We start from the raw sequence: 25,865 nt of genomic DNA, 5'->3' as shown, positions 1-25,865 counted from the left end.
GGTGAAGTGCTGTTTATATTTTAACTAAGGATAACTTAATAGTAAATTCTTTTCAGTCAGGCCCATTTTGCAATTAGATGCAAGTGAAATTATTCAAAGCTGCTTTGCAGCAGCAACTGGTGACTTTGACCACTCTCAATTGTTGCAAAATCAAACAACAGGAGCTTTTTCCTTATTGCACATGGTGTGGCGATGTCACAAGGCTCAATACTGAGAGCTACAGCCTTATTCATTCCAATGTTACCAATCATCAGTATTAGTACTGAATTGCAGCATTTTTGATATTTTATTATTTTAATCTTTTTCACCCTTACTTGTTCTAATAATTCTTCAATGTGTCATGTGAAAACATTTTAAGTTCCAATTGTTCTTTGATGTAAATATGTTAAGGTTTGTGATGGAGAATCCTTTCTTGATGCAACACACCGTTAAATGATTTGTGCTGAATAGCAGGGCAATTTTCTGACTAGACATTTAAAATTAATGCATTCTGCTTGAATTGAATAAGGTTGTTATACATCCAATCAAACTAAAATTATAAATAAATAATGACTCCATTATATTTTATCATTTTGAAAGATTGAACATCACTTCATTCATTGAATTACTTATATAAGTGTTATTATTGATATGCCGGGTTTAACAAATAGATACCATTTAAGTCTATTAGGACAACTAAAATATTGCTTTAATATATATGATTATGCTAAGGTGTGTGTCCAAGGCAAATACTTGTGAATAAATCATGCATTATTATTGATTATATTCACCTACAGACTGCCACATGTGCAACAATATTTTCTACATTGCATTATATTCTGAAGGATGTATTGGAATTGGATATAGTGTGACAATAAGAGAAAGAAAGTAACACTCACTTCCACATCTCAGAAACAGAGATAGTCTGTGCTCGAAACATCGACTCTTCTGCTCTTTGGATGCTGCCTGACCGGCAGCACCACACTTTCTGACCACGGCCTGTGTGTAACCTGTGATGCCAAGGTTCACAAGGTTGCGTTTTCCAGAAACTGCACCCAGTCCACATGCTGAAAGCAGCATTCTGCGCTGAAGCTTCCCATCTTCTGGCAGTGTTTTTTGAGTGAAATTCATGGTACTTAGCCCAGCATGGTTCATGAGATTTTGAACTCATTACTTATACATTAAGGGAAAAGTCACAAATGTTTCACTTGATATCGAGATTCTGCCCTTTTTAGTTTTGCTTTATTTTCCTACCCTTCTCAGCTTTTCCCACAGAAATCAAAAGACAGGAGAGTTCCAACCTCTAGATTTGCAATCCTTAGAAAGACTGACGGAGAAGAACACTAGATACATAACAGAGAATAAATGCACAGATAAATGCTACAAATGATCGAAACCTTAACTCACAACATACGTTTTCAAAGAATTTCTTTGCTATTTATCCTTACCATATATTTATTATGAAACTATTAATAATAATTAGTAAGACAAATTATTGAACAAAATTAACATTGCAAGCATAAATGTAAACTATTATAAAAACCTAATGGCATTTATTACAACTTGAGGTAATGAAAATAAAGAAAAATGTTTAAGACAAAATGTATTTGCATGATATCCACACCAGCTCAGTAATTTTCAGCAATAATTTAGGGTTACATGGAAAGGTTAATAGCAAATAAAATCAGCCATATTATCACACATGGCTGATGGTAATTTAACCACTTTTTTTTGTAAATTCTATTCCTTATTTCTATTTTCAGATTTAAAGTGTAATGGTTTTTTAAGTTGTGAGTCATTTCATCAGTGGAAAGATCTGCCAAGGGATTGGAAGTTGCCTCAACCAATTAAAACTGGTTCCGGAGCCACCTATAAAAAGATCATTGGAGAATCAAGGAAGATCACTCATAGCCTGGGACAATGTGACTATTGGTTGCGATGTATTTTGTTTTTCCAATCTATATGTTTTTGGCACTTCCCATGATTATCTTTTCATGAGTTATGCCATTTTGATACTCCTTCTGAAAGCCTATACATGGCAGTATGACTCGGACTCTGTTATGCCAGCAAAGTACTGCATTAAGCTGTTTACAGCCTGTGTATAACACGACACATGTATAATATGAATACCAAAGGCAAACGTGCTCAGGAAGCCCATATTTGTTCATCTGCACTGTCAAAATGCAATCTAATTTCTAAGTCACTGACTTCAGTAACATTAGACGTCAGCCTAGTGTCCTAGTTGGACAATTTTCTGAACGTTTAGATACATTTAACTCCTGCATCTTTTACCCTGACGAGGGAGTTGCGGAGGGAGTGCTTTCTCCGGAATGCTGATAGGGGAGGGGAGGGAAATATATCCTTGGTGGTTGGGTCTGTTTGGGCCCACAATGCCTGGAGGAACCTTCTGCCTAGGAACCCTCCAACCACACGGGATGAATGTAGATTTCTCCAGCTTCCTCATTTCCCCTCCCCCCACCTTATCTCAGTCCCATCCCCCAGATTCAGGACCGCCCTCTTGACCTGCAATCTTCTTCCCAACCTCTCCGCCCCCACCCCCTCTCCGCCCAACATCCTCACCCTCACCTCCTTCCACCTATCGTATTCCCAGTGTCCCTCCCCCAAATTCCCTCCCCCCTACCTTTTATCTCAGCACGCTTGGCACACAAGCCTCATTCCTGAAGAAGGGCTTATGCCCGAAACGTTGATTCTCCTGCTCCTCGGATGCTGCCTGGCCTGCTGTGTTTTTCCAGCACCACATTTTTCAACTCTGGTCTCCAGCATCTGCAGTCCTCACTTTCTCCCACTGAACAGTGAAGTCAAGCGTACCAAACACCATCTTCACTATCCTATCAACCTGCGACTACGCTTTCAGGGACCTATGTACCTGCACTCCAAGGTCCATTTGTTCAGCAACATTCTGCAGGACCTTACCGTTTATCTAGATTAAACTCCATCTGTCACTTCTTGGCCCATCGGCCCATTGGATTAAGGTCCTGTGGTATATCGTTGTCGAGAGTTATGATGCTGGAAAAGCACAGGTAGCATCCAAGGAGCAGGAGAATGAACATTTCAGGTGTAAGCCCCACATCAAGAGTCCTGCCTGACCTGCTGTGCCTTTCCAGCATCACACCCTCGATTCTGATCTCCACCATAAGAAGTCCTCACTTTCTCCTAGTAAGCTTCTTCAATGTCCACTACACGACAGGGGAAGTGCTGGAAGACTGCAGATTGGCTAATGTGATGCCATTATTTAAGACAGGTCGTATGGAAGAGCCAGAGAACTATAGATTGGTGAGGCTACCATCAGTGGTGGGTACGTTATTGAAGAGATTGTGAGGGACTGGAAAGGCAAGGACCGAGTAGGGATAGTCAATATGGTTTTGTGCATGGGAAATCACATCTCACTAACTTGATTGAGTTTTTTGAAGAAATAATGAAGAGGATTGATGAAGGCAGAGTGGTGGACGTTGTCTATATGGGCTTCAGTATGGCGTTTGACAAGGTTCCTCATGATAGACTGGTTAACAAGGTTAGATCACATGGAATACACAGAAAACTGGCCATTTGGATAGAAGATTGGCTACAAGGTAGGAGACAGGGAGTGGTAGTAGAGTATTGCTTTTCAGATTGGAGGCCTGTGACCAGCGGTGTGCCACATGGATTGGTGCTGGATTCACTACTTTAGGTCATATGTAAATGATTTAGATGTGAATAGAGGAATAACAGTAAGTTTGTAGATGGTCAGTTCAAGACTTTTCTGATTATGCCTTAACTGAAGTTGTCTACTCACTGTACCCTTCGATTCCCTTGGAATCAAGAATGTATCCAACTTGGCCTTAAAAATATTCAACAATCTGATTTCCTAAGGTACAAAATTCCATAAACTAAAATGCCCTAATGAAAAAATATCTTTCCTCACCTCTATCTTAAATGGAAAATCTTTATTTTTAAATGGTGTCCCTTACCTCTAGTCTCTCCCCTCAGAAGAAACGTCCTTACAGCATCCAACCTGTCAAATTCTCTCAGGATCCTATACGTTTCAATAAAATCACACCTCATTATGCTAAATTCCAATTGGATACAGGTGCCAACTGTTCAACCTTCCCTCATCATATAACCTTTTCATCCTAAGAATTAGTCTATGGGGATTGTTATAAGGTCAGTGAGGTGAGCCTCATAGAATATGAGTTCCCTGATTGGGGCTGTTAATCTGGTCCAATCAGGGAGCCCTGGCTAACATGTAAAAAGGACAGTATCAGAAAAGCTGACACTCTGGTAGCTGACTCTGAATGAGACAGTACTAAAGTCAAGGACTGTTCACGTGTAAATAAAGGGTGACTTGGTGATGGATACCAGCCCCTGTGGAGTTGTTTCACAGTGGAGTGAACAATTATTAATTATCAGTCATAAGTAGAATTGCTTCAGAACTCAAGTATGAAATAGCAATTTGAGCACAAAGACTTAACCCTCTGGGCCTAGTGTAAGGAAGCAGCAGTTATGTAAAATCCCATCAGAGATTAGACACTGGAATGAAATGTTGCTGGAAGATTATGTTTCTCTTTCCCCTATTATTCTCTGCAATGAAATTAATGCTGATTGCAGATGATTCAGCTGCACGTACACTAGCTGCCACAGTGTGAACCAATTACATAACTGCTCTTGAAGCCTTTCTGCACTGAATTTATTTGCTATTTCGCATGAAATAGTTCAAATTATCTGTTTGATAAAGTTTCCTCTTTGACTGTTAACATGGGACATGAGACAAAGATGGCTATCTACATGGAATTAGATTGGAGGTCAGCCAAGACCCCACTGAATGTCAGAATAGATGCAAGGGGCAAACTTACACACTCTTGTTCCTCAGGTCCTATAAAGTTTAACATGTTTCATTTCAGATAAAAATTTTATTACAGTAGCTGTTCACTCCAAGGTCAGTGCTGTATTATTAGTTTACATGTTGCATATATTCTTAATGGCTCAATTGACAACACATAAATCATGAAATATAACCAAGGGCATTTTTTAATTTTAGGCACACAATGTTGAACCCGAGCGCCAGTCAATTTTGTCATGTATTATGCACAGTTTTGCAGTCTTATCCTGCCATGTTCCCTCTTTTCTTGAGCTTAATGACAAAATGTTTGAATATTACTCTATGGATGAAGGCAGACTTCCTTACCAATTGCTCATCCTGCAGCAAATGTAAAGTGTTGTAGTAAAGTTAATAAAACACAAATTTCGGAGTGTCAATCAAATATATTAAATGAAAAGATTGTGGGAGGGGCAAACCCTAACCGAAGGACTTGACTACACCAACTCTCTCCAAACAACAGGAACAGCAGTTTTTATCATCTGGATGACGTGTACAACAGTAGCCCGTAAAAGACGGTTTCTTGTGTTCTGTGCGTGCTTGCAGAGATTACTGGTTCCAGGAATACCATGACCTTGTGTTCTACAAGTATTTCTTCTTTAGTTAGCTTCTGTTTTCAAAAGTATTCAGGGCCTACAGTACAAGTCTCAACTGGTTCTACCCTTGTTAGTCCAGAGACACTGATATCTATACAGCACTCGTATCTGGTTTCATCAATGACAGCATAATGGTATGTTTTATTTTATTGCTGAATGTCACATCACAGATAACCGGAATCCACTGAACAACCGGGCCCTTTCTTTACTGATGATGTTCCAGTGTGAAGTCTGTCAAAATTTGTAGAGATATGTCATGAGAAAGGAATTAGATAGGGATATGGAATTGTAGTGGTAGACCACCAAATAAGAGCATTAAAATGCTATGTCATGGATAGGTGAGGATTTCTTTCTGAAGTCCCTTCAAGCCCCAGGCACAGTTTACCTCATGGTAGTCAAAGGTGAAATAGAATTGAGTGTGCTTTCTACACAGAGAAAGAAGGCCAAATATAATATCCAGAACATCAATTTGGCATCAGAACAACTAGCTTCCTGTAGTCTGTGCCCATCATTGGGACTTGTTTTAAGAAGATGGTGAACGTAGTTGTTTTGGTCAATCCTAATGCCACATTGGAGACATCGTCAAAACATATGCTTTTTTATAGGTTGTTTCAGAATTGGTTTGAAACCTACACCCTTTTTCTGTAGGCTGCATGTATCTTTTTCAAAATACCAATGAAATTTTTCTTCCCCCACTCCAATGTGACCTATTTTGTTTTACTTTCCTCTTGATACAAACATAAATAGAAGAATGTTTTTGTCAATTTTGTACTTGTCACAAGATAAGGTCACATTGAATTAATGGAGGATGTGTTTCTAATCACCTTTTAATTATTTCAACACTGTTTGAAGTTTTATTATATGAAATGAGAAGTGGCATTTTTATAATGGGGTAGGAATAGAGAGCAAACCACAGAAATACCAGGAACAGCCATGAACTTAGTTTTATGCGTCATCACAGAAAAAAAACCCCGACTATTCTTAGGCACAGAGAAAACAAAAGGTGTTTTAAAGAGTGTGGTTAATAAATAGAGATGAAAATGCAAGTAGGTGAATATGAAACCAAGTTTAAGAGAAACATGTCTGAGCAAACGGAATCATATAATACTAAAACAGTACATTAGGTTTGTGTAAATCAAGTTTGTGCAGTGTTTCTAGTCTTTACTGCATAATTATTACAGTTTGAGATGTGAAGCAGTCCTCACAAATGGCCTAGAGCCTATATTCAAATAATTCAATCCAAAAATCGAGTTATTTAGGCGAAAGGAAACAGAGGGTGTCTTCCAAACAAAGGTACCTTGGAGTACAGGTTCACAGATCCCCACAAGTGGAGTTGTACGTAAATAGGAGAGTGAAGAAGGCTTTGGTGTGCTTTTCTTTATTGGTTAGGGCACTGAGTATAGGAGTTAGGAGGTCATGTTGCAGCTGTACAGGACATTGGTTAGGCCACTTTTGGAATATTGTGCTCAATTCTGGTCTCCCTGCTATAGGAAAGATGTTGTGAAACTTGAAAGGTTTCAGAAATGAATTACAAGGATGTTGCCAGGGTTGGAGGATTTGATCTACTGGGAGAGGGTAAATAGGCTGGGGCTGTTTTTCTTGGTGTGTCAGAGGCTGAGGAGCGACCCCACAGAGGTTGTACAGCAAGGAGATGTGACGTGTAGGTGAGTAATGGTGTTAAAGGACTCAATACTCAGGAACACATATAGGGATTTTCTGGGGCTGTGAATGAGACGCCAGAATGGTGCGTTGCCTCCCTTATGACAGGATCAGTTATTCTCTGAATGGCCACAGGATATTCTGAAAGGGAAGCAAGAGCAGCCAGAAATAGAAAGGGATATGAGGTCATGCAAAGGAAATTTAGGGAGTTAGATAGAAAGTTGAAAAGCAGGATATCTAGGCTTGTAGTCTTGGGATTAATCCCTGGGCCACATGCGAGTAAGACCAGAAATAGGATGACAATACAGTTAACCGGGTGGTTAAAGAGCTGGAGGAGGAGGAGGGAGAGTTTCAGATATGTAGATCATTGGGAGCTCTTCCAGGGCAGGAGGGTCCTGTACCAGAGTGTTTGGTTGCACCTAAACTGGAGGGGCACCAATATCCTTGCAAGGGGGCTTGCTATTGCCACTCAGGGGGATTTGAACTGGTGTGGCAGGGGTTGGAAACCAGAGCAGTAGGTCAGCATGTGCAGTGAGTGAGGAGAGGGTCGAGGTTAAGTCAAATAAACCTAATATGAAGAACAGACAGGGCCAGGTTATTGAACATGGCAGGACTAGAGGAACATAACAGGTAAGGCAGATGAACTTAGAGCCTGGTTTAGTATATGGAAGAATAATGTTGTAGACATTACAGAAACTTGGTTGAAAGATGTGCAAGATTAGGAGCTCAACATGCCATAATTTCAATGATTCAAGTGAGACAGAAAGGGATGCAAAAGGGATGGGAGAGTTGCATTTCTGTTGAAGGAGAACATCACAGCTGCACTGAATACAGCATCTTGGAGGGCTTATCCAGCAAGGCAATAGGGGTAAAACTCATGAATAAGACAGTGTAAACACTGCAATGTGGTTATAGTATAGACTTCCCCATATCCATTGGGAGATAAACGATAAAGATATCTAAGCAGATAATGGGAAGATGTTGTTGTAGTGGGTGATTTTAACTTCCCAACAATGGCTAGGACTCCCTTAGTCCCAGGGGTTTAGATGGGGCAGGATTGTAAAGGGACTTGATTAGGTCAATACTGAGAGATTGTATCTACTGACTGGAGTATCTAAAACAGAGGGCATAGTCTTAAGGTAAGGGATTGATTATTCAGGATTGAGACAGGAAGGAACTGCTTCACTCAAAGGGTTGTGAATCTTCAGAATTTTGTATCTCAGAGGGTGGTGAATGTTGCATCATTCAACACATTGAAGGCTGAGATAGACTGATTCTTGGTGTCTCAGAGAACAGGGACAGAGAAGAACTGGGCAGGAAGATGGAATTGAAGTTGAAAATCAACTACCGCCATTAAAGGACAGAAGGGTCTTTACATGGTCATATAAACCATTCCTACTCTATCTCCTGAGTTCCTGTGTCTTGTGCCAGATCACATTTGCCCGATGAGTACTGTATATGTGTTCATTGCTAATTATACAGAAAATATTCTGAAAATCAATTTATTTTCTTCATCAAGGCATTGACCTTTCTCTGTATTTTCATTGGAAAGAAGAGTGTGTGTGTATTGTTGTAAAACAAAAGCTTAAACAATCGTGGATGCTGGAAGTCAGAAACAAAAACAAATTGCTGGAAAAGCTCAGCAGATCTGGCAGCATCTGTGGAGAGAAAACAGAGTTAATGCTTCTGGTCCAGTGACCCTTCTTCAGAACACCGTGTGTCAACTGAAATAGCTCAGCTGGGAGAGTGCTGGACTGAAGATATCAAGGTCCCTGGTTTAACCCTGGGTTTTGACAAAATAAGTAGTACTTGCCATTTCAACATTCATTTGCCATCAACTCTCTCTCTTTATTCCCCTGCCCCCTTCCCAACCCGCCCCACCATCACCAACCGCGCCCCCCACCCCCCCCCAAACTGAGTATTGGCTCAGACCTGCCCTACCTCCCAGTTCCGCTGCATCCTCTGACTCATTTGACACATTCACTCCATGGGTATTGTTGTGACTGAAATTAGCTTCCATTTTAGGGAACTGAAATTGCTGGAGAAACTCAGAACTGAAGAAGGATCACTGGACTCAAAGCGTGAATTCTGTTTCTGTCTCCACAGGTGCTGCCAAACCTACGTTTCTCCAGTAATTTCTTTTTTCTCCAGTACCCACAGTTCTCGATTTATTCCATCCTCCATATGAGTAGGCCCAGTAGACGGCTACAGATCTCCTTTTCATACCACCTAATGTTTTAATAGTGATGGGTGCAAGAACAAGGAACAGAAATGGCTGGACATATTTAAAAGGAGATGGCACTAGATTGTGATTCTGCTTTCCATCATTACACTGCAGATAAATTACACCCACACGAAACAGGTGCTTAGTGCCGGTACAGCATTAACTGAAAGGCAGATGTACACTTGAAGGGCTCAGTTGCGATTATGAATGATTCATGAAACTATATATCTTAGTCAACTGCATTATCTTTTAATTTGCTGATAACAGCTCCTTTACCATCTAGTTTTATTTCATCTGTTCTGGACTATCCATGTTTGGTCCTTCCTCTAACTGAACCTGAAAGGCATTAAGAACAGCAATAGTTTGAGAAAAGGAACAATAAAACTAAAAGAGGGATTGAGGGCAGTCTCTTGTCAGCTTCAACAGACTTTCCAATATCCAATATGATTTGTTATTCTTGACTATTACATCTTGGACTCCTGATTGTGTTTGAGTTTATTTCCACTTGGGCATTTAACCAAATATGGCAAAGCTGATGCTATCTTTCACAACATAAGGAACTGGATGTGGAAATCATGGTACTGAAGAATACAATATGCTTTTATTGCAGCTAACATGAATTATGACTACACAGCATACCTGTAGCCCTGTCAATGCTGAACTGTTGATCTCCATCAGGTATAACAGTTTAAAAAGCCAAGATGAGCTTACCTATTGGTGTGGTAGTGGAACTCTGCCAAAGAATAGAATTAATGGTTCATTTTCTGCTGAGGCATAGGCTTACGTAACATGGGACACCACTTACAAAGGTATATGTCTTTCAGGATATGCAGTGATAATATATATTGACATTGGCAAAAGTGAGGACTGCAGATGCTAGAAACCAGAGTTTAGATCAGAGTGGTGCTGGAAAAGCACAACAGGTCAGACAGCATCCAAACAGCAGGAAAATCGACATTTCAGGCAAAAGCCCTTCATCAGAAAGCGCATTCCTGATGAAGGGCTTTTGCCCGAAACGTCAATTTTCCTGCTCCTCGGATGCTGCCAGACCTGCTGTGCTTTTCCAGCACCACTTTGATGTAAAAAATATATTGACATTGGTCCACTTTTGCTTCCTCCAGTTTCAGGACATATGACGTTACTGGCTGAGAAAGCTCTGATCACCTTTTACTATTGACATGCTGTGGATATTAACGATATGGTTGGTGCGGGTCATCATTTGCCATTTGTTTTTCACTGAGTTGAAATTGAACCTCATTGATGTGTTTGTGTTTATGCACATACTTAATTGCCACTGTTGTGGTGTTGCACTGTCTTGTTGGTCACCTATGTTTTGCTCAGAATCTGGCTCGGCCTTTGAATGTATGTCCACTGTCGCTTAGTGCCACATGCTTCATTGATATTAATAAAAGTTGGACAGCCTTTGCGATGTGTGACAAACTGCATCTTTTACAGATTTTGTTGATTTATGCATTTGCTGACTGTAGCAGTAATGCTGGTTGCAATTAAGGTATGTAATTGTTGTTGCTCAGCAACAATGGCTTCATACTTAAATCCATCCTCAAGTTATTTTATGCATCAATGGTATAGCTCTTTTTCTTCCCCAAGGGATCGATTGTAAAGGATTTGATTGTAAGGAGGCAATCTGACAATTTCCCTTCCAAGAAGTCACATTCAAGCCACACTGATGTTTCTGTAATCCATAATACTGCTTTAAAAACTTTGCACTGTTAAAATTCGGATGTGTCTCTCTCACTGTGTCAGTGTAAATTAGAACTGCTATTCCACTGTCCTTGGTCCCTTTCAGGCTGCCGCTCTGCTAACCTCGGCCCCTTTAAAACTATTGCTTTAGGAATTGCAGGGTTCTGCCTGTAGGTTCTGTTCACTCCAAATAATGAACAAAGACGTTCCACAGAAAGTTGTGAAAATAAAATGGTGGAAACAACCACCAGATCAGACTTTTTAATACACAAACATACAAACATGTGAATAAGGAACTAGAGTAGGCCACTCAACGTTTCAAATCTGCTTTACTATTCAATAAGATCATGGCTGATCTGATTTTAACCACAACTCCTACAATCCTGCATCTCTCAAATAATCTTTCACCTGCCTTAGTATTCAAGAGTCTATCTACCACTGCTGTAAAAATGTTTAAAGCCTCTGCATCCGCTGCCTCTTGTGGAAGAGAATTCTAAAAGACTCTCAACCTTCTAAGAGGAAAATAAAGTTTGCTCATCCCTGTCTTAAACAGGCAATCCCTTATTTTTAAACTATGGCCCCTAGCTCCATATTTTCTGAAGCATCTATCAACATCTACCCCATCAAGTCTGCTCAGGATCTAACATACTCCAATAAAGTTAGCTCTGACTCCTCTAAGCTTCAGAGCATACAAGTGTTGCCTGTGCAGCCTTTCCTCATAAGGCAATCTGCACCTTCAAGCTATTAATCAAACCTTCTCTCAACTATTTCCAACACGTTAATAACCTTCCATAAGTATGGTGACCAGTACTATACTCAGTACACCAGATATAGTCTCATAACTGTCCTGGATAACTGAAACATAACCTCTATATATTTGCATCCACTGCCCCTTGAATGCCATGACATTCTATTAGACTTCCTGATTACTTGTTGTACCTGCATACAAATCTTCTGTGATTCATGTACTGGGCTATCCAGATCTCTCTGCATCTTCAGATTCCAGACCCACCCCAATGTGGCTGACTCTTAACTACCCTCTGGGCAATTAGGGATGGGGGAATAAACACTGGCTGTAGGATCGAAACCCCCAACCAAATCAGGAATTCAGGCATATGGCAGTCTTTATTCTTAGCTGAAAAATGTGTTGCTGGAAAAGCGCAGCAGGTCAGGCAGCATCAAAGGAACAGGAGAATCGACGTTTCGGGCATAAGCCCTGAAGAAGGGCTTATGCCCAAAACGTCGATTCTCCTGTTCCTTTGATGCTGCCTGACCTGCTGCGCTTTTCCAGCAACACATTTTTCAGCTCTGATCTCCAGCATCTGCAATCCTCACTTTCTGCCAGTCTTTATTCTTATTCAAGCAGTCACCGCATCGTGCACAGAGAGGGCCAGAGACTCCCACTGAATCTGGCCTTGCTGTGAGAAGTCAGTCGTTTAATTAATCTTTGGCTCAGATCAGAAGAGAGATCAATGACACTCTGCTCTTTACAGAGAAATACAATATTTTTGTACATTCTGAGTTATAATATTCATGTACAATGTGGTCACTGTGCCCTTCCCCTTCTTCTATATAGCCAATCCTGTGAAACATGCAATAGACGATGGACACTCGTGTGGACAGCCCTCGGTTCCCATGAGCTCATGGCATTTAACAGACATTGTAGCTGCCAGGCCTTGGGATCTTTCTGTGCATTCTATTAATTTGCATTCCAAAGTTACTGGCTATACTCCTTCAGACATGCTCCAGACTTGCTTATATCTAAGGACTGTTGTTCATTGGATTCATTTACTATCTCTATTAAGTTCTGTTACTCCTCTTACATTTTCCCACTGTCCTAATTATGTATGAAAAATACAAAAGACAGTTGGTTTTAACTAACTGCTATAAGAATCATACTATTAATTAGTTATAAAGTTTGTTATATGTAAAGCTTTTATAGTTACCTCTACTGTTAGCACTTTTTAGCTAATGAGTTGCAAGCAATTTGCTTCTTACAGGGTATGCCAACGTCATATCTATGTTGGAATCTTTTCCTGTAATGCTTTTTAGTTATCAATGTATCTTGTTGTATACTTGTATCTAAACTTATGTTGGTATCTATCTCTGTGACTATCTGAAGAACTTTTAATTGAGAAGCTATTTCTTACTATTGTGAATAATTATTTTTTAAAAATCTAATTACTGCAAAATAACTTTAGTTGCTGTTTTCACAGCTGCATGGTGAGTTCAGCTGACTGTCTTCTGCAATGAGGTTTGTTGTCCTTATTCTGACTGATAACATCCTTTCAGTCGGTGAGGCTGGAGTCGGTCACTTGTCGTGGTTTAATGAATTTGTTTGATCTTTCAGATTTTTACAAGCCACAGCCCCACCAGTTCATCTGCACTTGCTATTGCAGAAGTTTACCTCCTCCTTCATTGTTTGTTACAAATCTTCAGACATTTGTAATCAAGATTGTCTCTACCAACTCTTTGCAACTACTATCCAGGCAATGCTCCCTTTTGCCTCAGAATAACTCCTTCTCAAAGGTACCATTGCTTCACTTAAATGTTGAAGCAGACTTTCAATTCTGTTTAAACACTTGTCAGTCATTTTGTGTCGAAACGCTGGAGCAGGCTTTTAATTCTGTTTATACCCATGTGGGGGAAAGTGAGGACTGAGATGCTGGAGATCAGAGCTGAAAAATGTGTTGCTGGAAAAGCACAGCAGGTCAGGCAGCAACCAAGGAGCAGGAGATCGACGTTTCGGGCATAAGCCCTTCTTCAGGAAACCCATGGCTTATACCCATGTCAGCCATTTTGCATCTCTCAAATATACGCATCCATTACACAGGCCTAGCCAGAGACATCGACATCTTGTGAGTGAATTTTTAAAAAGCTCATTTTTAATGTGGAAAACTGTTTTCTTAATGTGTCTAAGCTGCATTTTCTATTAGGGGAACTTTAGAGCTGTGCTTTTAGGACAACATATCTGTTTTGTTTTTAAATTAGTCAGTAGCCTATCAAGTTTGTTTCTTTCTAATGTGAGGGACAGAGAGAGAGAAAGATAGAATGACCACTGTGATTTGGTATAGGTCTGGAACTCTTAAGTTCATTTGCATTTGAAACATCAACTGGTTTATTTTTAAGTACAGCACTCAAGGAAGTTTCTTGTACCTTCAAGAAGTATATATTCAAATTTAATCATAAGATATTCGCTTCCTCCACCATGATCAAGGCCCTAAGTACAGATCTGTTCTTAGATATTGATGCTGCTGATTGATTCTGTGATGTTGAAAATCATTGTCTGATTTGTCTTCAAATTCGTTTCTAAGTATCCACCAAGAAGATAGTGGATTTTTAAAATTCAACCGCTGCCGCTAACCATGGTGTAAGTTTGCTTCCAGCAGGGTACACAGTATCTGCTGCAGCATTACTTATCACCCATAAGAAACCAGGTATGGCTGTCATGGTACTGAATAATCCACAAGATACTTATTACAGTTAACTACTATTCACAAATATTAGCTTACAATTGAGCAGCATGATTCCACTAATGATCCAGGGCGAAATTAATTATGAGGCCTTTTTACCATCAGATAAGATGCTATGACACAGAGATAGGAGAAAGTGAGGACTGCAGATGCTGGAGATCAGAGTCAAAGGGTGTGATGCTGGAAAAGCAGTGAGGCAGCATCCGAGGAGCAGGAGAATCGCCATTTTGAGTCATCAGGAAACACAAAGGTACCATGAGCAAATCTCTTAAAGGCTTAATAAATGACTAAATCTTCTAAAGATAAGTTGATAAACTGACTGTGAGAATATACATAGAAGATTAAGAGATGAGGAAAGCTCAATTTCTCAGAGAGTTATGAGGCTGTGGAATGGAATTCCATGGCACCAACTGCCTTGACTAATTTTCCTTCAGTTTTCCAGCAAAATGTGTTCTTTTAAATCAGTGCAAAATATGTGACTATGCAATTTATTATGAGTGCAGCTCATGCCTAAAATTCCATAATCTTTAGGGCTGGTTTGGCAGATATCAGGTGAAAGGAATGAAATAAAAGTTATAAGTACACTGGACGTTAACGCTGCCAACTTCACGATTAAACTCAGCTGCTATCCAGTTTCCTATCATAAATGGCATCAGTTGACAATTGCCTCACCATAGGGATAAGAGTGCTGAGATTATGATGCTCAGTGGCTGTGGCAAGTCACAAGAAGAATGAAAAAAGTGAGAATGTCCTTGAATTACCAAGAGATACAGTGAAAGCCAAATGTTAAATCAGATGCACGCAGGCGATTTCGTATCAAGAGAAATTTTCGGCAGCGCAATGCAATCATGCGAACAAAGGAATACTTATTAGTAAAGGCTGGGGGTGTAAAATAAAAGGCCACAGCCTTTTCAGATGGCTAATGATAAGCTGTTGAAGCATTTTCCCTTACTGAAGAGGAGTTGGTTACAAATGACATACGTTCCTGAACTCTGTGGATACCTGAACTGAACTTGATCTCCTTAGGTGACTGAATTTCTACTGGCAATGAGTTGCCAGACATCAGATAAAAATGCTGTAAGAACATAGGTACATGTAACACATGGACTGGAAGAAATGCCCATGATAGAAATTATAAGCAACACATATATCTGAGATGTGTGGAGTAAAGATTAACTGTACCTTTCCTTTAGGAATGTGATGTCAGACCAAATGAAACTGGAAGTCAAGTCTGGAGGGTTTCAGAAGCTGTCCTCTACTGCCATTTCTTGTCTACATGTGTCCACAAGGGACCTAAGGGGCAACATTTTCACACAGACGGTGGAGCATGCATGGAATGAGCTGCCAGAGGAAGTGGTGGAGGCTGGTACAATTATAATATTTAAAAGGCATCTGGACGGGTACATGAATAGGAAAGGTTTGGAGGAATATGGGCCAAGTGATAGCAAATGGGGCTAGATTAGGTTAGAATTTATGTTCAGCATGGACAACTTGGACCAAAGTGTCTGTTTCCACGCTATACAGCTCTATGACTCCATGACTCTGAATGAACATAATGAATCACAACACACTAAGGCAGACACTGATCCCATCTGCTTGTTCACAACAAGGATTGTCAACAAACACGTAAAAGCAGAGTATGACCTGGCATTAAGGCCAGGCTCCAACAGAAGTCCATTTTTAAAGCTAGGCTACATGGTTTGTTCGTTCCCAAACCAAACAGACCAGCTAGAGTTTGGTTCAACTTTCTACATTTGAACAACGCAGTGCAATATTAGTGGATGACAGCTTGGCTGACCTTGCAAACAGCATAGTCTTCAAAAAACTAGCTGTTAAGAGCTACTTCTGGTAATTTCCGCTAGACAAGGATTCAAAGCTGTTGACCATATTCATCACACCCTTTGAATATTATTATTTAACCACCTGCCCTTTGGCATCACCTCCACACCCAAGATCTACTTCAATGAATGACGTCAAACATAAATGCTATGCAGTTAACGTTCTCATCTGTTGCTCCACTAAAGCACAACATGATGACAGGCTGAGAAGCATCTTGAGTAAGCGACAAGATTCTGGATTGACATTTAATGACAAGTACAAATTCTCAAAGCTAATGATAACATTTTTAAGTCATTTTGTTCATGTAACAGGGATTATGGCAGACCTGGAGATGACAGAAAGCAATATGAACATTTCTAGCCCCCAAGGAACATGAAAAACCAATATGTTATGGGAACGGTGAACCAGATAGGAAAATTCTGAACCCACTTAGTTCAAGTTAATGGAGTTCTCAGGAAACTTTTGAGATGAAATTAGGCATCATGCAAGGCCAAGAATCAATATCAAATATTTGACTGAAGTCTGATTATGATCCTGACCTTCCAATCATGATATCCACAGGTCTGTGAGTCCACTTATATCAGATACAGCATGATCGGAGAAGAGGGCTAGTGGATTCCAACTGTGTCGGCTTCAGTCAGCAGGAGAGAGAATATCTTCAGCCATCGTATCTACCCTCACAACTTTGCGGACCTCAATCAGGAACCCTCAGCCTTCACTATTCTAAGGAAAACGAGACCACTCCAGTCTATCTCGTCTCTCTTGAAAGGATCAGACCCACCAACCCAGGAAACATTCTGATGAATGTCTTCTTCACCCTCTTTAGTGCAATCTCTTCCTTCCTATAGTGTGGTGAGCAGAACTGCTCACAGTCCATCAGCTGTTGCCTAGCCAGCATGTGATATATAACTCCAGAGTAACCTCTCTGTTGTTGTATTTTATGTCTCAAATAATAAAGGTAAATATCTCAATTGTCTGCTTAACCACTCTATCCACCTACCCTCTTGCCCTCAATAACCATACCAGGTGTCTGAATCCTGCCATACTCCCTCGACTTGTTGGTCTGCTCAAAATGATTCACCACACTCTGAGTGGGATTGCATAGCTTGATTGAACTGGTCCAGGAGGTGACTAGCTATGCAGACGGGGTTGGCACAGTTGTTGCTGCCTACACAGATTTCAACAGGACATTTGACAAGGTCTTGGAGGAAGAAAGATGCTGGGCATCAGAGTCAAGAGTGTGGTGTTGGAAAAGCACAGCAGGTCAGGCAGCATCTGAGGAACAGGAGAATCAGGAGGATTCCTGAAGAAGGGCTTATGCCCGAGGCATTGATTCTCGACATTTGTCAAGGTCTTGCATTGTGTGACTGGTTAAAAAGCTATGAAACCAGGACAATTTGGCAAATTAGATCCAAAATGAGCTTTGTGACAGCAGGCAGAAGGTTCTTGTTGAAGATTGCTTTTGTGACTGCAAGCTTGTGTCCAGTGCCCATACCTGAGGGCCCGGTGCTAGAGACATGTCTGCAGTCACAAAAGCATCTGCCTGTACTCCGCACTATTGAGTTTCCTACCACAATAGCTTTTCTTCTTTCTTCTCCGGCCCACTTGTACAGCTTGGGCTGTGGCTGCACTCTGCAAAGAAAATTACAATCATCTTTTCCCAACACACAAAAAAAAAATTCACAGTGAGATGCTCTTTGGGGCTTGACTAACTGCTCCCCAGTTCCCTTCTTCTGACTAGACTCACCCATTCTGTCTCTGACTGTACTTTCTTTCATTGCAAGGTACCAATGGCTAAAAACCTGGTAACTACATAATTCTCAGCCTTGTGGATACCTTGCTGTGTCTCCAGCTGACCCTCAAGCTCTGTTTTCTTTTATTTCAAAATACACTTTACTCACAGAAAGAAATCTTTGGTACATGTACAGTTAATGAAGCTGTTCAGATGTATATTGTCTTTACTTTCAGAGGACAAATTAAGACGTTGATTTTGACCATTCTCTATGTTTACAGTCAACCCCTTGGCCTATAGCTGAGGCTTCAGTAGGGCCCAATTACTGAATGGACCCCTGTTTTTCTGGCAGAAGGACCTTACACAGTGGTCTTTCCCCACCGTGCCTTGGCGGCAGCTGCCCCAAGCTTCAGCACATCCCTCCGCATGTAGTCCTGGATCTTGGAATGGCCAGTCTGCAACACTCAGATCAGGTCTGCAGATGCTGGAGATCAAAACTGAACATGTATTGCTGGAAAAGCGCAACAGGTCAGGCTGGATCCAAGGAACAGCAGATTTGACGTTTCGGGCATAAGCCCTTCTTCAGGAATGAGGAAAGTGTGTCCAGCAGGCTAAGATAAAAGGTAGAGAGGAGGGACTTGGGGGAGGGGCGATGGAGATGCGATAGGTGGAAGGAGGTAACATGGCTGAAGAGCTTCTGTGCAGAGGAGATGACCTGGGGGGTGCAGTGAGAGAGGGACTCACTGACTTTCTCCTTGGCGATTTTAACCATTTTCAGCACGCTCAGATCAGAGGCAACTCTTTCAATTGGAAGACCAGCAAGTTTCGGGCAGACCAAAGAGCGTCTTTGACCGAGTTGATGGTCCTCCAAGCACAGTTGATATTTGTCTCAGCGTGTGTCCCGGGGAACAGACCGCAGAGCACGGTGTCCCACGTCATGGATCTGCTTGGAACGAACTTTGACAAACACCACTGTATTCCTCTCCAGACTTTCTTTGCAGAGACACATTCCAGAAAGAGGTGTGTGACAGTCTCACCCCCTCCACAGCTGCTTCAAGGGCAGAGTGTGGTGGTGCAGAGAGTCTGGGCATAAACAAGGGATCTCACAGGCAGTGCCCTTCTCACCACCAGCCAAGCCATATTCTGGTGCTTGTTTGAAAGTTCTGGCAATGAGGCAATCTGCCAAATAGTTTTGACAGTCTGTTCAGGGAGCTGCTCAACAGCGTCCGCCCTCTCCTTTTCCCAAAGGGTCTCAAGGATGCTATGTGCTGATGGACTTGTGGTCAAAGGTGTTTTTCTTCACAAATTTCTCCACAAAGGACAGCGGGTCAGCTGGTCAGACTGGTAGGACTTCCTGCAGCTGTGTTCATCCAGACTGCGATGAGTATATAACACTCCCACATTCTGCAAACCACATCACACACGAGACAGCCATATCTCATCTTAACTCTCAACCAAAAATTGAAGCCAAGTAAGAAGAGAAAAGTAAAGCTTAATTTTCTTGTAAATCTAAATTGCAGATAAGTGCCTAGTCCTGCTTCTAGTATGTGTGCTTGTGTACCTTTACTCTAATAGTTACTGAACACTTGAGTAAGAAGCAATGTCATAGGAACATCATATCATATGGAACTAGAACACAGATCTATACCAGAAATGCACTCTTTTGCTATCTCTTCTATGTTGTTATGTTCAATGAAGCCTATTAATGTTCACTCACCTGACTGTTGACCTGATCTTACTACAAGGCAAATACTCTAAGACACAGAAAGAATATACCAGCCATCTAATTGATATTGAGCATTGATATAGTTTCCTGAGTTGATTTCATAGCCTCAAACTCTCTGTGTCAAAAACTTTAACATCTTGTATCTTGTCAAGACAATGGATCATAGCCCAAGATTACTGTTAAGACATTTTAAGTAAGACAGGTTTTATTAAAAACAACGGTTTAAGAAAAACATACAAGCTAAAGATGGCTCGGAATGTAAACTCTGAAAATGTAATTCAATGGGTATCTGGAAAATTCCTGTGTGAATTATGCTTAGCCCCAAGAGAGACCACAAAACATTAAAACAAGAAGGATGTCAAGGAACTTCCGACACACATACTTCACAAGAATAGATACAATGCAAAAACTGAACTGTAATCTTCTGTGGTTGTCGAGATAATGGAAACCAATTACCACTTCCTCAATTTTTTTTATAACTAATAAATTCACTCCTTTTTTAGCCTGACAAAGCCTGGTTAAATGGTTCTTTTCTCAAACATTAATACATTGACACTGGAAAAGATATCCACAAGGGAAAGGTTAACTTTGTTGTGACCGATAAGGCAAAGGGAGAGGGGTTTAAATGAAGAAGGTGAGGCAATTCTCCTCCCTAGAGAACCCCTACAGTGTAGAAACAGGCCATTAGGTCCAATAAGACCACACCAAACCTCCAAAGAGTATCCCACCCAGACCCATTCCCCTGCCCTATCACTCTACATTTCCCCTTACTAATGCATATAACTTACATATCCTGAACATTATGGGCAATTCACCTAACCTACAGACTGTGGGAGGAAACCCATGCAGACATGGGGCGACTATGTAAACTCTAAACAGTCACCCAAAACTGGAATCGAATCTAGGTCCCTGGCATGGTGAGGCAGCAGTGCTAATCATAGAGCCACTGTGCTTCTCGTCTGGGAGTATAGCAATTTCACATGCCCGGAACCATAAAAACAATTGGCAATCCTTGTCCTGTAATAATTATCATCGACCATGAAGTTCTAAAAAAACTGTGTTTACTAAGATTTAACGACTACATTGGGTGTCAGTGCTTCACACACTTGCATCCTCCTTTATGAAGAACACTTAAAGCTGAACTCAGCTATTCCCATGCAGAAGAATCAGATTCCCCTTTAGATCAGGACACAAGAATACTTCACTGAACCAAGAAACAACTAAATAGAAGCTCCTTCAAATTTCTCTTATCCTGATTGAATGTAAGGAAATGCTTCACAGATTAAGAATTTTTTTTGTTCTCAGATTAAGGGTAACATTTATTGTACCATCCCAAGTTTCCTGAGAGATTAATGATGGATCTTCTGCTTACAGTGCTACAATCCTCATTGCAATCTGTTCTCGACATTCCCATAGCACAAGAAAATCCTTCAGCAGAAGCTTGTTCACCAGACATGGAGAGAAGAAAGGGATGGCAAGCTCCAGCAATAAGAATCAATGCTTCCATGCTTTTACAGAAACCTGGCTTCTGGGCTCCAATGATTCTCATTTTCTGGACTTCAAGAATGAATAACTATCCATTGTGCAGACTGACAAAAGGAAGTTGCTGTCAGCCTCAACTTTGAACTTCCTGTCTGAGGTGGCCGCATGTGACCTTTCAGATCCATTTGCAATAAGCAATGATGCATTTCAGTTTCTACCTTGCAGGAAGATTGACGTCACCCTTGCCACAGATCAAAAAAAGTATCAAAGTGACCAATGGTACCATAGTGCCAGTCAGTGAGTTGGAGCTGAGTTAGGACTCGAGGTTTTACTTTCATCATAACATAGAGCAAACACAGCCAAGATAGTCACAAAGCAGGCAGCACAATTTGATCACTCAAAAACAAGTATGAATGCAGTGATCCAGATTAATCCTCAGCCGTTCCTTCCAATACAGAAAGGACACAATGTTCTCACTGCCTGCCAATTTAAATGATAGCAATGAGCAACCCAGGGCTGATTAGGAAGAGTGGTTGTGACACGAGAAGGCAGGCACAGAGCTCCAAGATTTCAGTGCAGCACAGGAGACCTTAAAGCATGTGGCGATCAGGAGGAGAGAGATTCTTTGCCCACTTAGACCAGGAGCTTCCTCTTATTTGTGTATGTTGTTTAGAAGGTCTTGACTCTGCCTGGCAGTTTGCAGTCTGCTGTGGGCCTACACGTTGCAAACACAGATAAATCTGTCAGTTTGCTAAAATGTCTAATTTATAACTTGTAATCAGCTTTACTGTTTTAAATAAACTAAACCACAGAGTAAATCAATTCCTGATGAGTGATTCATTACGAGACAATTATTAGTAACATGACAATCTCGACAGAAAGAAAGATGGCCATCATTGTAAATGCAAGCATTGTAACTCTGTGGGTCCATGTGGAATCCAGGAAGAAGTTCAACAGATTTCTCACATCAACTGCAATGTGCTTACAATTACATCACAAGCCCAGTGCAATGCTCTATTTCTCACACCCTCTTCACTCATATCAAACTTTTTGTCTTGAGAATACCAGTTAGATACTCCATTGGAATACTCTTTAGAGCCATAAGGTCTGGCGATGCTAATGCAGGACCAGGCCAAACTGCGATTATAACAGAATGCTATCAAAACACCATGAACATGTCTTTCTCATCACCTCAAATACAGAATGTTGTTTCACTCTTCTGCTAATTTTATTCTGCAAAGGAAGGGCATTTTTTAGATAAAGGTGAAACAAAGTGCATCAAATATACTTCCCTATTTGCCCCTGTGTCTGTAAGCATTTCTTCCCTCATGCTTCTCCTTTGTGACAACGCATGCTGTGCACTTTCCAAGCCTAGCCGACTCTTTCTACAATTCACAGAGTCTGTGCAAGGACTGGCAGCTGGGTCTCATTAGAAGTTGTTTGACACTCAGTGCCTTATAACTTCATGACAATGGCACCAGAATTCAAAGCTCTCTCTTTCTCTGAAAAGTTACTGCAATTGCTTCAATTCTATCTGCTGAAATGGTGGCAAGAAAATGGTACCTTCTAACTACTACAGCCATTTGGTCAGGGGTTTGAAAGGATCAAATATGATATGACCTTGGCTAAGAGTAGTTCCATCTGGACCATCATGGAAACATTGGTGAGGTTTTTGGACATTACCTTGCATTGGAGCAGAAAGTTGGGTCACAATGAGGGAGAGGAGCAAGTGAGGACTGCAGATGCTGGAGATCAGAGCTGAAAATGTGTTGCTGGAAAAGTGCAGCAGGTCAGGCAGCATCCAAAGAGCAGGAGAATCGACGTTTTGGGCAGATTCCTGAAGAAGGTCTCATGCCCGAAACGTTGATTCTCCTGCTCTTTGGATGCTGCCTGACCTGCTGCGCTTTTCCAGCAACACATTTTCAGCACAATGAGGGAGACATGACCTGCTGGTGTGTTGAAACTCCACAGAGGTGTCTGCTGTGGGTTGTTCGGTTGTGATCTCCTGTGCAGCAGGCCCACTGGGTAGTATCTTGTTCTGCTCCTGGGAACAGGAACAAAGCAGGCGGGGGAACTTAATGGAATGCGAGGCTAAAAATACACTTCCTCAGTCGGTTTTCAAAATGTTAAAGGCGGTTGGGTTTCATGGCCACAAGTATAAAGAAACCCATTTGCATGAGCTTGCTTGTTGTGCTCGCTCATTCAACAATCGGCTCAAGTTTCTTTCCCTTGAGTTCGACTCGAGCAAGATTCATGACTGAAGAGATGTGACCGGCAGCAGGGGAGGGAGTGACCCTTCCTGGACTTTGGAGTGAACAGTCACTGCTTTGTCCAAAGTTGTCTTAGATAGATGGGCATGGGGATGACTAAGGTAGGGAGGGAGGTTAGAGTCTAATAGGTACAGACGCAGGAGCAGGCCAAGAGTGGAGGTTTGTCTGAGGAAGGAAGGACCTAAATATTTCTGCTTCAAGTGACCAGGTGGTGCTTCTGGCTTGTAGGGAGTGAACAGCTGCCGAGGTAACCTCTAAATATTGCAGTAGGACCTGGAAAACCACAAGGTAACAGTGCAGGCTCCACCTCTCCCTGCTCCAGCTACCAGATTTGCCTGACATCATGCATTTGTATTGAGCTGACATCTGCGTGAGCTTGAGTTGACCTCCATCAGACTGGATGTGCTACCCCTTCCACACATGCCACCAAACTTGTACTCCGGAATGCCACTATCCATGACATTGTGATTGCATTGAGATACTCTGCCTCCAGGGGGTGCTGTTAGAATTAGCTCTGTCCATGGCAGAAAGCCCCGCCAAAGGTCAGAATCGTATCCCTAGTTGAAAGGACCAACAGCCAGGATGGAAATTGGGTGCTGGGCACACAAGGGCAGACGACACGGCGCCAACCAGTATTTTACTACTAGCAACCAATTAATGGGCCATCACTGAGGACAGTATCTAGCTGAGGACATGTCTTTCAGAAATGCAGGTCCAACCAAACAGCTGCAAGGCTGGGCAGCCCTGGCGATGCCACTGTTGGAGCTGGCTGGTGTTGAGGCTGTGGGAAGGAGAGCGGGTGGAGCATCTCCATGTTGTAGCCCCTTTTGAAGATGGCAGGCTCTGTCAATCAGTGGCAGACGGGGCATTGCCCTGGCTGGGCAATTCAGCTCGCAGAAAGAAAGGCTTACCCCATCCCACAACTAGTATCTATCTCTCACCCCACCCCAGAGCCACTAGGAGGCCACATTGGTTAACCGAGACAATGCAATTACCTGGCCCATTAATCGATCAAATAATTTGTTTAATTGGCTGCCCACCTCCAGTTGCCAGGCAGCCAGGCCACTGGTCTTCCCTCCATTGAGAATACCCTGTGATCATCACAAGAAGCCAGATTCCTCTTATGAAAGTTTCCACCATCTTCTCACGTGATGTCCTGCTGCTTCCCCACCCATCTCTAGAAGGCTGATCAATTTCAACCAAAATGTCTTCCTGAAAACTACTTTGATACAACTAGCCCATTTTTCCACACCATTACTGAACTGTTACCTCAACCTTCTGAGACACTTTGAGCAAATTCTAGTACTTTCTGGGAAAATACAAATATTTGTGGATTATAAGAATTGAGGATTTAGACCATTCATGAATTGCAAAGGATTTACTATGTGACATTTTTTTAAACATGAATGCTCAGGGGTCAGAAGAACTAAGTATCACCTGCTGTTTATAAAAAAAAGGCAAGATACTTTTATAGAAATGCTTTTAAGGGATTGCTTTATGACCTTAATTATTAAACAAGCACTTTCGAAGAGTCCTTGTGCTGGCATTTGCCTAGCAACAGTCTCTGAACTTTTGGTTTTTGTTTTGCCACAGACCTGGGAGTTCTTTAGATGTGCATCAGCTTGCAAGCAAGAAACGTTACCTGAACTGAGGGTCTTCCATCATCATATAATGATCTAACAGCAACATTATCTCTCATCAGGAAACTGAAGAAAATCTGAGAAAAGTCACCTCATTTTATCTTTCTAGTTTGGACTGTTGATCAAAAAGTTTTGTCATTCATCATTGCTCTGCAGAGCTGTGTATCTCACTCTGTCCGAATATGAAGGTGCTTGTAAGTTTGTGTGTGTTGGGAATGAGGGCAAAATTTAATTTAATCCTGCAAAGCTTAGTTGTGAATCAGTTTGCTGTGTTTAAACCATCAGTTTGATTCTAACAAATGAGCTATTTTTGAGTTTATTAAAAAAACCTGGTACAGGTTTCTTTTGTTCTAGTTAATGGTAATAAAGTGAAACAAATTGATGATTTTAGGAATTGAATAAAATATTTACACGATGTGTACCTTGTGGAGCAGTGAAGCTTCGTTTCCAACACATCCTTCCATCACTGTCACATCATAATTGAAAGTGATTGTATTCAGGTCACAATTCTCCTCTACTACACAATTCCATGAAGGAAGAGTCTGACATTTTGCAGCTAATGGACAATGCAAACTTGGTCTCCAGACAGCAGGTTTCTCCGTTATATTGTCACTGTCTGTTGTTCCCTCACACTCATGCTTCATGGTTTACCTTTTTTTACAAAGCCATTA

The 25,865-nt window shown here is 41.3% G+C and overlaps 1 long non-coding RNA gene across 1 annotated transcript; it reads left to right on the top strand.

The window, feature by feature from the left end:
- Nucleotides 1-5,478: 5,478 nt before the first annotated feature.
- On the top strand, nt 5,479-25,401 carry LOC132821601 (uncharacterized). The gene is made up of 3 exons (XR_009645335.1): nt 5,479-5,582; nt 14,611-14,755; nt 25,148-25,401. It is a non-coding gene; the product is annotated as an uncharacterized LOC132821601 (long non-coding RNA).
- Nucleotides 25,402-25,865: the final 464 nt, after the last annotated feature.

The sequence above is a fragment of the Hemiscyllium ocellatum genome, chromosome 13, assembly GCF_020745735.1.
Source record: "Hemiscyllium ocellatum isolate sHemOce1 chromosome 13, sHemOce1.pat.X.cur, whole genome shotgun sequence".
NCBI classification, from domain to species: Eukaryota; Metazoa; Chordata; class Chondrichthyes; order Orectolobiformes; family Hemiscylliidae; genus Hemiscyllium; species Hemiscyllium ocellatum.
The sequence above is the reverse complement of the archived record's forward strand: the minus strand, read 5'-3'. Positions and strand labels throughout refer to the sequence as shown.